General features: G+C 51.3%; 1 protein-coding gene across 6 annotated transcripts in view; it reads right to left on the bottom strand.

Annotated features, from left to right (window-relative positions):
• Nucleotides 1-12,425, bottom strand: part of LOC118214233 (double-stranded RNA-specific editase 1-like) — a 141,660-nt gene that overhangs the window by 44,266 nt on the left and 84,969 nt on the right. The window lies entirely within an intron of this gene.

The following is a 12,425-nucleotide window of genomic DNA, read 5'->3' as shown; positions in this document are numbered from 1 at the left end:
GCTCCCCTACTTTGGGCAGAAAATAGCGCTCCGGCACGCGCCCCCGCAGGGCAGCCCGATCCTCCCCAGCGCCCCGAGTAAACAAAACGGGGGCGGAACGCGCCGCGCCCGAAAATAACTCGGCTGCACTTCTAACGTTCGCCTGGTCCCTCAAGAGCACAAAAATAAAAAACAGAAAGCCCAAATCCCGCGCGCCCCGCGGAAGGCGCCGGAGCAGGGCGGGGCGGGGCGGCTCGTAAAAACGCTCTGGCTCAAGGACGCTCAGCCCGCCCTGTAAAATCTTTATGACAGCTCCGATTTACCACGCCGCCCCCAAAGTCCCTCTTCGGCAGGAGAAACGGTGTATCGATTCCACGCACCCCGACCCCCACCCCCCCCTCCTCACCACCCCCCAACCCCCCAACCCCCCCTGACCTAAACGCCAAGGGGGGGGGGGCTCTTTTTACACAACGATCCCGCTCCCTGTTCTGTCCCCCTCAGCTGCAGCCTCCGCGCAGCCTGTACAAAAGGGACGTTACCTTCCGCGAGACCGGTTTGCCGCAATCTCATTGGTCCTACAAGATGACAGCCAGCCCTTTGTTACAGGTGATTGGTTAAGCTGGCTTGAATAAGCGCCACCCATTTGAGCACCATATTACATTTACATTACACAAGCATTTAGCAGACTTATCCAGAGCGACTTACACAGCTTCTTACATAGCATTTACACTGCATCCATTTATACAGCTGGATCTATACTGAAGCAATGCGGGTTACTGTGTACCATTCTGAAGGGTACAACAGCAGTGTCCTCCACATAAACCAAACCCGCTACCTTTAGGTCTAACAGCACAGCACGTCCATACATACGCTGAACACATCTCACTTATATCACTTCACATCAGAGCCTCAATGTATTTTATTTTATTTTTTTTAAAAGCTTGAAGTCTTATATGATAAAACATGTCTGACCAATTACTGTCATGAAAAAAGCAGTGTGTGTTGATTGGCAGTTGCGTAGAGAGATAACCCTTTCTCTGCGGTGTGCAGCGGGGAATGATTTCCAGCTTATCGCTTTAAGCTACTCCCTGTGCTAACTTTACAGACACTATTACATTATTACAGACTTTATTTTTCACCCTCCAACACTGTTTTTCCAACAGCCTCAATTCTGGGAATGAAATGAAAACAGGGCAGCAATGTGACTTTCAACACTTTTAAATACGTTCTGTGACGCTGCCATTTTCTGGCCAGAAAACGAAAGCGATGTTTGGAAAGAGGCCGCGGGTAAGGGAGAGCACACCCATGCCCCCGCTGAGGGGGGCCAGGTGAACAGGGCCTGGGGGTGTGTGTTCGCTCTTCCGCGACGCCCTCTGGGCGGCCCCTCTCCCCCCCCCGTGCCCCCCCCCCCCCCAGGGATGCGCGCTCCGGGCAGAGGCCCAGCCGGATCAAATCCAGTTAGCGCTCTCTGGCCCGAGCGTGGCAGCCCCGGCCCCGCCCGCGCTGACGCTAACCGCTCCTGACAAATCGCCCGAGAGCGACCCAGCCGTGACGGGACAGCGTGTCGGGCAGCGGGCCGTACCGCCGCACGTGCGCCCCGGGCCGCGCGTCCGCCATACTGGCGCCGCAGATGGCTGCCTCGGTGTGTTGACCAAAACAAATTCCTCGTATGTGTAAACGTACTTGGCAATAAAATACGATTCTGATTCTGATATTTAATCAGGCTTCCTAACGGCCTTACCCTGCGGCAGCTCAGCTACACGCTTTCTAACACTGTTACCCTCAGCTACACGCTTTCTAACACTGTTACCCCACTGCAGCTCAGCTACACGCTTTCTAACACTGTTACCCTCAGCTACACGCTTTCTAACACTGTTACCCCACTGCAGCTCAGCTACACGCTTTCTAACACTGTTACCCCACTGCAGCTCAGCTACACGCTTTCTAACACTGTTACCCCACTGCAGCTCAGCTACACGCTTTCTAACACTGTTACCCCACTGCAGCTCAGCTACACGCTTTCTAACACTGTTACCCCACTGCAGCTCAGCTACACGCTTTCTAACACTGTTACCCCACTGCAGCTCAGCTACACGCTTTCTAACACTGTTACCCCACTGCAGCTCAGCTACACGCTTTCTAACACTGTTACCCCACTGCAGCTCAGCTACACGCTTTCTAACACTGTTACCCCACTGCAGCTCAGCTACACGCTTTCTAACACTGTTACCCTCAGCTACACGCTTTCTAACACTGTTACCCCACTGCAGCTCAGCTACACGCTTTCTAACACTGTTACCCCACTGCAGCTCAGCTACACGCTTTCTAACACTGTTACCCTCAGCTACACGCTTTCTAACACTGTTACCCCACTGCAGCTCAGCTACTTTGGTTACTTTGGCAACAAGCAAGTTCCGCTGGCACGCGTCACATCCCTGTCCGTTGTAGTAAAAGGAGTTTGTGCAAGCTTGCTGGTGAGCAATTTCTCACACATACGGATAAAAATGTACCGTGCAAGAGCAGTAGCCCAACGCAATAAATCATCAGCCTGTTCAGATCACACAATTCAGCCCGATTCTCACCGCCATCACCAAAGTTTTTGGAATGTGAACCGCAATTACTTTGACTTTGATAATCGGCTGTTTCGTTTCATTAGACTAATTCATTTGTTTTGAGACGCAGACGCCATTTCAAGGCTATTAAAATCGCAGGGCCATTTCGCTGATAGCCGCGGCAATGGGAGAAGTGTGACAATTTGGTTAATAATAATTATCTCGTGGTTAATATTCCGGAGTGCTCAAGCAATCAATGACCCAGTTTCTCAGCGAACTTGCGATGAAGGGTGCCGTCCATGCAGGTCAGGAGGTTTCCAGGGCGACCAGCTTTAAGCCAAACTAAACTGTACCAGCAGTAGAACGGACACCAATACTTACTAACACTTACAGAGTTACTACTGACTACGTTACACAGAGCTTTACATTACATTACAGGCAGTTAGCAGACGCTCTTATCCACTTACTCAACTTTAACATAGCACTTACACAGCATCAATTTATACAGCTGGATATATACTGAAGCAATGCAGGTTAAGTACCTTGCACAAGGGTACAACGACAGTGTCCTACTCGGGAATCGAACCTATGACCTTTAGGGTACAAGACCAGTTCCATACCCATTATACTACACTGCTACCATGCCTTGCAGCATTGCTGAAGTATCTCCTGATCCCCAAGGTCTAGGCACCAAAATCATAAACCAAGACCATTTTTACTGCATGATGCGTCCGATTGGCACTTTGAGACTCAGTGTATCACGGCATGATTTCAAATCCATTATTAATTCAGCACGGCACGGCCAGCGAGTAAACACAGGGAAGGCCTGGTGTATAGATAGGCCCCATGAGTGAGAGTCGCCCATCTTACGCAGGGTACTGCTGAAGAGTGGGCACTGTGCAGCATCCCCAACGGGTACACGGGGCGACATAGCTCAGGAGGTAAGACCGATTGTCTGGCAGTCGGAGGGTTGCCGGTTCAAACCCCGCCCTGGGCGTGTCGAAGTGTCCTTGAGCAAGACACCTAACCCCTAACCCCTAACTGCTCTGGCGAATGAGAGGCATCAATTGTAAAGCGCTTTGGATAATATAAATGCACTATATAAATGCAGTCCATTTACCATTTATACCACGGCCACGTGATTCAAGTACACCGTGGTTACAAGTCATCACAATCGCAAAACAAGTCATACTAACACGAACCTCGCCTCATAATATAATCATTTTTTGAAAACAACAATACATTTTATTCGTATGCCACTTTTCAGGGTACTCAGACAGTTATAGTAACATACACACCTCTCAGGCCAAAGGCATCTCGACTCGCAGGGGGTAGGACAGCCTAAAGCTCAGGCCCCTGGAGCCTAAGCAGACCCGGCTGCCAGAGGGAGCACACCAGGGACCCTTCAGAAGATCATCCCCCAGACATTACCCCCTCTCCTAACATTACCCCCTCTCCAAAATCATCCCCCAAACATTACCCCCTCCCCTAACATTACCCCCTCTCCAAAACAGCAGAGCTCATCGGTGTGGAGAATTTTGGCTGTTCCCCTCGGGGACTAGAGAAGCACGCTAAACGCGCCTCATTATCACAGACTCATACATAACTGCTCGCTAAATACCAAGGAGTAGCGGGTGGCTCTCCAAAGATACAGGCTACGCAGAGGAAAGAGAGAACAATCGCAAAGGGATGAGCGACTTCATCCGTCAAAATGTATTCACTCTGTCAATCCGGCGCCTCAGAACCACGATACTAAACAGAATCTAGCCAAGCAAAATCAGGAAGGAATCCAGTGATGACATAAACAGATTTTTTTTTTTGGGTGGTGGGTGGTGGGGGGGTGGGGGGTGGGAGAACAGGTGCAGCGCAGTCCTCTCGTACGTTTCCGTGCCGACCGGGCAGGCAGAGGAAAGCACTGGCCTTGGGACCGAGCCCCCCCCTCGCCTTCCTCTCCCCAAACCCCACCTATCCCCCCACCTCCCCCTCCATTCTCCGTGCTTGGTCGCCCCCGCTCCTCACAGCAGATGACTATCTCTGCATTCCGCATTCAAGGCCAGGCCAGGAGCTCCTGCATTCAGGGAGGGGGGGTCAGGATGGGCCAGGAGCTCCTGCATTCAGGGAGGGGGGGTCAGGATGGGCCAGGAGCTCTGGTATTCTGGGAGGGGGGGTCAGGATGGGACAGGAGCTCCTGTATTCAGGGAGGGGGGGGGTCAGGATGGACCAGGAGCTCCTGTATTCAGGGAGGGGGGGGTCAGGATGGACCAGGAGCTCTGGTATTCTGGGAGGGGGGGTCAGGATGGCCCAGGAGGTCTGGTATTCTGGGAGGGGGGCATCAAGATGGGCCAGGAGCTCCTGTATTCTGGGGTGGGGGGGGTCAGACTGGCCCAGAAGCTCCTGTATTCGGGGGGGGGGGTGGGGGGGCTCCGGGGTTACAGGACCTGCAGGTAACGTTGGCGGACAGCTGCGGGCAGGAGATGGCGGGGCGGCGGGGGGAAGGGAGCGGCGGCTCAAAGATTCGCGGGAGATAAGGGGCCCAGGAGCGGGGGGGGGGGGGGGGAGAGGGACGTGGAGGCTCCCCGCCAGCGACCGCGATCATCAGCGGAGCTGCAGGCGGTCTGGGCGCAGGGCGAGACGGACACGCGCCGAGCTCTGCTGAGCTCATCTTTACTTTCCCTCCCCCCCCCTAATCTCACACGCTCCCTCACCTCACCCTCTCCTAACCTCCCCTCTCTCGGCTCAGCTCCCTCCGCTCCGCCAACTGCTAGTGATGAAGTCCGTCTTCCTCAAACTAAGTCCGGGCCACAGAAATGGCGCACTAACTGTACGCCAGCTCGCTTGTTTTTCGGCAAAAAACGGCACGGGTCTGGAAACACTCCGGACGCCTGTAAAGGGGGGTGACTGACGCTTGTAAAGGGGGGTGACTGACGCTCGTAAAGGGGGGTGACTGACACTCGTAGAGGGGGGTGACTGACGCTTGTAAAGGGGGGTGACTGACGCTTGTAAAGGGGGGTGACTGACGCTTGTAAAGGGGGGTGACTGACACTCGTAAAGGGGGGGTGACTGATGCTCGTAAAGGGGGGTGACTGACACTCGTAAAGGGGGGTGACTGACACTCGTAAAGGGGGGTGACTGATGCTCGTAAAGGGGGGTGACTGACGCTCGTAAAGGGGGGGTGACTGATGCTCGTAAAGGGGGGTGACTGACGCTCGTAAAGGGGGGTGACTGACGCTCGTAAAGGGGGGTGACTGACGCTTGTAAAGGGGGGTGACTGACGCTTGTAAAGGGGGGTGACTGGCGCCTGTAAAGGGGGGCTGACTGACGCTTGTAAAGGGGGGTGACTGACGCTGGTAAAGGGGGGTGACTGACGCTGGTAAAGGGGGGGTGACTGACGCTCGCAAAGGGGGGTGACTGATGCTTGTAAAGGGGGGTGACTGACACTCGTAAAGGGGGGTGACTGACACTCGTAAAGGGGGGTGACTGACGCCCGTAAAGGGGGGTGACTGGCGCTTGTAAAGGGGGGTGACTGACGCTCGTAAAGGGGGGTGACTGACGCTCGTAGAGGGGGGTGACTGACGCTCGTAAAGGGGGGTGACTGACGCTTGTAAAGGGGGGTGACTGACGCTCGTAAAGGGGGGTGACTGATGCTTGTAAAGGGGGGTGACTGACGCTTGTAAAGGGGGGTGACTGGCGCTTGTAAAGGGGGGTGACTGACGCTCGTAAAGGGGGGTGACTGACGCTTGTAAAGGGGGGTGACTGACGCTCGTAAAGGGGGGTGACTGACGCTCGTAAAGGGGGGTGACTGACACTTGTAAAGGGGGGTGACTGACGCTCGTAAAGGGGGGCTGACTGACGCCCGTAAAGGGGGGCTGACTGACGCTTGTAAAGGGGGGTGACTGACGCTTGTAAAGGGGGGTGACTGACGCCCGTAAAGGGGGGTGACGGATGCCCGTAAAGGGGGGTGACTGACGCTCGTAAAGGGGGGTGACTGACGCTCGTAAAGGGGGGTGACTGATGCTCGTAAAGGGGGGGTGACTGACGCTCGTAAAGGGGGGTGACTGACGCTCGTAAAGGGGGGTGACTGACGCTCGTAAAGGGGGGTGACTGACGCCCATAAAGGGGGGTGACTGACGCTGGTAAAGGGGGGTGACTGACACTCGTAGAGGGGGGGTGACTGACACTCGTACAGGGGGGTGACTGACACTTGTAAAGGGGGGTGACTGACACTCGTAGAGGGGGGTGACTGACACTTGTAGAGGGGGGTGACTGACACTTGTAGAGGGGGGTAAAGGGGTGTAACGGCCGCGCGCAGAGCCGTTCCTTCGGAGCGGAGGGGGGGGGGGGGGGCGTCTCGGTTAGGACTCATTGGCCTATCCGGAGTGTGATCACGCCCGCGGGGCGGCGGAGCGCGGATATTGGAAAACGCTTTGGCGTGACGCGCTGCAGCCTCAGAGACCCGGTGAGATCTGCGCTCGCCGACACGTCTGCGCGGGGTCCCGCTGCGCTGCGCTTCGGCGTCTGGCGGGGGCCGCGGCACCCCGAATATTAACGGGGTCTAATAACGCGCCGCTCAGACTGGAGCGTGCCGTCGCTCTTCATTCATTAGCGGGCTTCGGGCCGGGCGGAGGAGGAGGAGGGAAACGGCGGAGCGGCTGTCGCTGACGAAGAGCGGGAGCGTGGCTCTCCGTGACAGACGAGCGAATGACTGCAGCCGCCTGAGGACGGAGGAGAGCGGGAAGGTCCTGGATGCGATCAGGCGGGATACGCGTTTCACACAGCGCAGAGAACACTGACACCGGGAGCCGCAGGCTAATGCCTCACCACAGACAACAACTTAGCACCTGTCTTCATTAAGGAGGGGAAAATGTGTGTGTGTGTGTGTGCATGTGAAATTATGTATATACACGCGTGTGTGTGTGTGTGTGTGTGTGCGCTTCTCGCAGGATAACACACTCAGTGGTGGTTTATCCCAGGTGATGTTCCTCAGCTGGCTGCTCACTCTGAGTTACCGTTAGCTGAAGCTAATGCTGATGCTAATTCACAGAACAACATCTGGAGTTTCACTGCTAACTTCTTAGCCACCAGTGACATGACAGACTGAAATGCTACATTTAACAATGTGCTTTTATAGCACACGTCCACCCCCCTCCCCTCCCCCATCACCACCCTACGGCACCCTGCACAGATTCACCAACCTGTACAGATCTGACTTTCCATCTTTTCAGAAGCGAACACAACCAGGACCCTTCTGAGGCGCACAATGAAAGATTAAAATCAACAGCACGCTTTGTTACATGCGTAGGGCCACGATGAAGTGCTCCCGCTAATTCATTTGGACAGACTGTGCATGTGTGTGTCTCAGCCTATTTTCTGTGACGAGCGTACAGACCCAGACATGCTCCATACCTGTACAGCACCGAGAGTTTGGCACTTTCAGGGTTCCCTACAGAAATAACCACACTGACCACAGACTCTCAGCCCTTAAGAACATTAACTTCTGTACCTTCTGACCCCATTTCAACAGACAGAATTAACCTTCTGAAATTTTGCTTTTTCCTTTTTTTTTTCTACCTGCCGATTACATCACAAATACTTCAGTACCACAATCAATAATTCTCCCCATTGGACAATGAGCTACATCTGCAATTAACAACTGAGCAAAGTAGCCGATTGGAAGATATTCGGATACACATGCCGGGCATGTGATGCCAACAGAACATGTTTTTAAAAATTCAGTGGTCGGCATCCTCGTTTTGAGTGAAAGTAAGCTTGTTTGCTAACTAATAACTGACAAAAAATGTAAGCTATTGCTTTTACAGCTGTATAATCTTTATGGGAAACTCGTATTTCTGAAAAGCATTCTCTATCATTTCGCATGCAAACCCAACATAACATTGTTTCATGACTTTTCTGACTGTTTCAGTAGTATCGTTTTAGCACGGGTAAAGTCAAAAATCTAAACGATAACAGTGCTAAAACGATTCTTTTGAAACACTCTGGTGCCTAAACGGTGCCTGAACCAGTAGTCAGCTTCCTTTAAAATAACGAGCAAGCAACCGCATTAAAGAACGTCTTTTTTATTGCAAAGGCAAATCAAACTGTTTGAATCCTTCTGGGTAAAATACAGGCGCAACTTTAGATAGCTTCACTTTTGACGAATTACACATACACTGCGTTTACACAAACACATATCACACTGGTACAACTGCGCACTAAATGACGGATACGCTGCGTTTATACATACACATATCACACTGGTACAACTGCGCACTAAATGACGGATACGCTGCGTTTATACATACACATATCACACTGGTACAACTGCGCACTAAATGACGGATACGCTGCGTTTATACATACACATATCACACTGGTACAACTGCGCACTAAATGACGGATACGCTGCGTTTATACATACACATATCACACTGGTACAACTGCGCACTAAATGACGGATAGGCTACGCCGCGTTTATACATACACATATCACACAGAAATGATTGAATTTGCTTTTAATTTCCCATTAAAACGTAAGCGGGCATTAGCGCGAAAAGATGGAATTAAACAAGACGCGCGACTCTTCGTTTCCATCACTTAATTAATTGAAATTCCACGGTTGGCACAGTAAAACGTTGAAGTCTTCAGTTCGCGCTTAAAGAGAAAGAGGAATAAGAAAACCTATCGAGCCCCGAAGCACTCCAGCAACGGACAAACTGACAGCTCAACAGTCTCCGCCCACACGTCGTCCATCACCTGCGGATTTTTTAAAGGTCAGAAAGGCCAATTTTAGCGCTCTGTTTCGTCTAGAAAGCCTCAATCTGGGAATGCTCACTGGGTAAGGAGAAACAGGCCGTTTTCCCTGTTTGACATTTGGTGAACTGGTCGTTTGAAAGGCTGGCACTTAGCCTCATAAATACAGCGGGGGCTGAGGGGCGCAGCCTGCATAGAGATGCCGCTGCCGCTGCTGTCGGCGCTGCGCGGAGATTAAACTCTCCGAGTGGGAAGCCCAATAAGAGGGATTATGCTTTCCGCTCCGAAACCTCCGCGAATTGAAACTCCTATCAGCGGCGGCGGCGATAGGAACGCGCGCGGCTCCCCGTCTACACGTGTCGCAGAGTTAATTTGAAAGTTAATATACCTGCCGTCTCCCGGAGCACCTGGCGTGGAACAGCACCTGCACCCCCACCCCCTCAAAGGGAAATGAGGGCATAAACAGAAATAAAATCCTACTTACAGCACACACCTGTCTCACGCACTCCACATCCATGTGCTTTACCTGTAAAGCACTCGAACATTCTACTCCATTTGCTACATATTTTAAATCTACATAGTATTAGAATGTGAACATGATTTTTTTTCTACGGTGAAGTAAAATGTAACAAATATAAAGTGTGATACAAAAACAACCTACATATAAAATATAGTACAAAATATAGAATATAATATGAATCTCACATATAAATATAGAATATGGAATATCTTTCCAGAAAAATATTCCATATTTTAAATATTCCATATTTTGTTATTGAATGTTTGGTCATGAACTTGGTGATGTAAAAAGGCAATAAGCATGTTATTAGATATGTCTGACAAACTGAAGATATTCGCACTCTGGCAGATCACTGGCCGGCGCAGGGACCCCAAATGTACAGCAATACAATGTGACACATTTCACTGGTGCAAGGAGTAACACAACGCAAAGAAAGGAAGAGTTTCTTTATAAATACAGCCTGAAGCATTCGCACGTGCGAGAACCCCACAGAAAGCAAACTTCCGTGACGTTTCACTGCTCGCAAAGTTAGCTAACGACATGCAGAAACAACTGACAAGAACTAAAATAGACTCGAGTCTCAAACATCCACGCAGCAAGCTGCAAAACGTCTCGTGAGCGCTGACAAAAACACATCACTCCGGGGATTAATCGCGTTTTAAGAGGATGTGCATTACAGCACGCGACGACGGGTTTATCAGCAGGAGATTTGAGAAACCGCCGCTTGGCAAGTAACAAGAGACGCACCGACTCTAAATGTTTTGACAAATTCGTCTTAAATTGCGGTGTGGAATTATGCGCCCGAGCTTTGTCGTGTGCGACGGCCGCGTTTTGTGGATTTGTTGTGATGAAAGGGGCCGGTTCCCGTATCAAAGTGAAAGAACGTGTCAGAATGCGCCACCGAGACGCCGCTAATGCCAGCACCGAGAGCGCCCCCGATAATTACAACTTCCTCAGCTCCGCCTCCTAATACCGTACAGCACTCAGCCAGACCTGAGACTATATAATGGGAACAAAGGGAGGCCAGTCTAAACACACTCCCAGCGTCAGTCACACTTGTGTATACATTTTCTTCAACAATGGGGAGGGCATCGTTCCAAGTACTTCGTTCAAAACTTGAAGCAAAGATAAGATTTTCCCGAATCCATGGCTGAGCTCAAACATTCTCTCTCTTAATACTTTTTTTTATGAACAGCGCTAGAAACCTCTCGCGTTTACCGTCCATTAATCTTGTCCTTTTCTCGTCGCGCGCATTTGTAACGTGGTGCTACTTCTGACGCTGCTGATCGCACTTTCTTATGTCGCCAACTTTTAGTCGACGGGGAAATAACTTTTCTAATAAAAACAAATCAAGGGAAAATCCAGCTTTATACAAAATCCATCAAATTGAATGTTCATAAAGTTTTATTTTGGACTGGAAAATATGCAGTTTTCAATATAAAATATTATGCAGTTTTTACCGCTGTATTTACAATTCAGATTCCTCAAACATTATGTTTCCAAAGACGAATTTTGAACTCAGTACGGAGCTCAACAAAGAGACAGAACAGCACCACAATTACTAAAATGTCACATATATATCGTCCCGAGGCTGGTCAAGGTGTTTGGGGCTGGCCGTGTTCCTTTAAAGGGCACGGAGTGAACGGGAACAGCAGCTGTTCATGTTTCAGTGACCCGTTTAAAGAGGAAAACGCATTCCGTCTTCATTCAATTAGTCCTAATGTGAAGAAGAAGAAATGACCCCGGGCCATCGACGCCCTCTACATGTTAAGACTTAAAACACAACGCCGGTAACAGAGGACTCTAAACTGCTGTAGTCAAACGCTCACACTACTCTTTTCTGCATAATCCTCAACACACTCATCCGTGTGTGTGTATGCATCAACACACACACTCACACACACATATACACACACATTCTCACACACACACACTCACACATACAAGTACACACACAAATACATAATGACACCTTTATACGCCTCAAAATTCTAAGCAACAAAGATCTTTGTAACTCGGAAGCATCGAGACCCTGTTAGGAAATTTTTCCATAAAGTTTTTCCATAAAGAGATAAAAGAGATCACGCAGAGCCCGGCGTTTACAACGGCCGTGGAAAGAGCTGAAATTGCCAGGGTGCCCGTTTCATTTCTGGAACTTTCCGTTCCTCACCCCGCGCGGTACTTTTAGACTGCGCCACTTTCTGCGGCGTGACCCAGCGGCCGGGGAGAGGGAGGACCTCGGGGGAGGGTGTGGGGGTTCGGGGCACCCCACAGCAGCTGGATTTGTGGGGGTGTGGAGTGTTCGGGCTGCCGGTGTGCGTAGCGTGCTGTCGCACTGACTCCTGCTCTCCCGGCACGGACTCTCCGGTGCTGACTCTACAGTCCCCGTTAGAGCCCCCTCAGTCCCGCACACCCTCCCAACCGAATCCCGCACACCCTCCCAACCGAATCCCGCACACCCTCCCAACCGAATCCCGAACACCCTCCCAACCGAATCTCGAACACCCTCCGCACTGAATCCCGCACACCATCCAATGAATCCCACACACCCTCCGCACTGAATCCCGCACACCGTCCAATGAATCTTGCACAGTCCTCATATAAACTTAAGACAAAGTAAGCACTGG

Source organism: Anguilla anguilla, chromosome 15, assembly GCF_013347855.1.
Source record: "Anguilla anguilla isolate fAngAng1 chromosome 15, fAngAng1.pri, whole genome shotgun sequence".
Classification (NCBI taxonomy): Eukaryota; Metazoa; Chordata; class Actinopteri; order Anguilliformes; family Anguillidae; genus Anguilla; species Anguilla anguilla.
The sequence above is the reverse complement of the archived record's forward strand: the minus strand, read 5'-3'. Positions and strand labels throughout refer to the sequence as shown.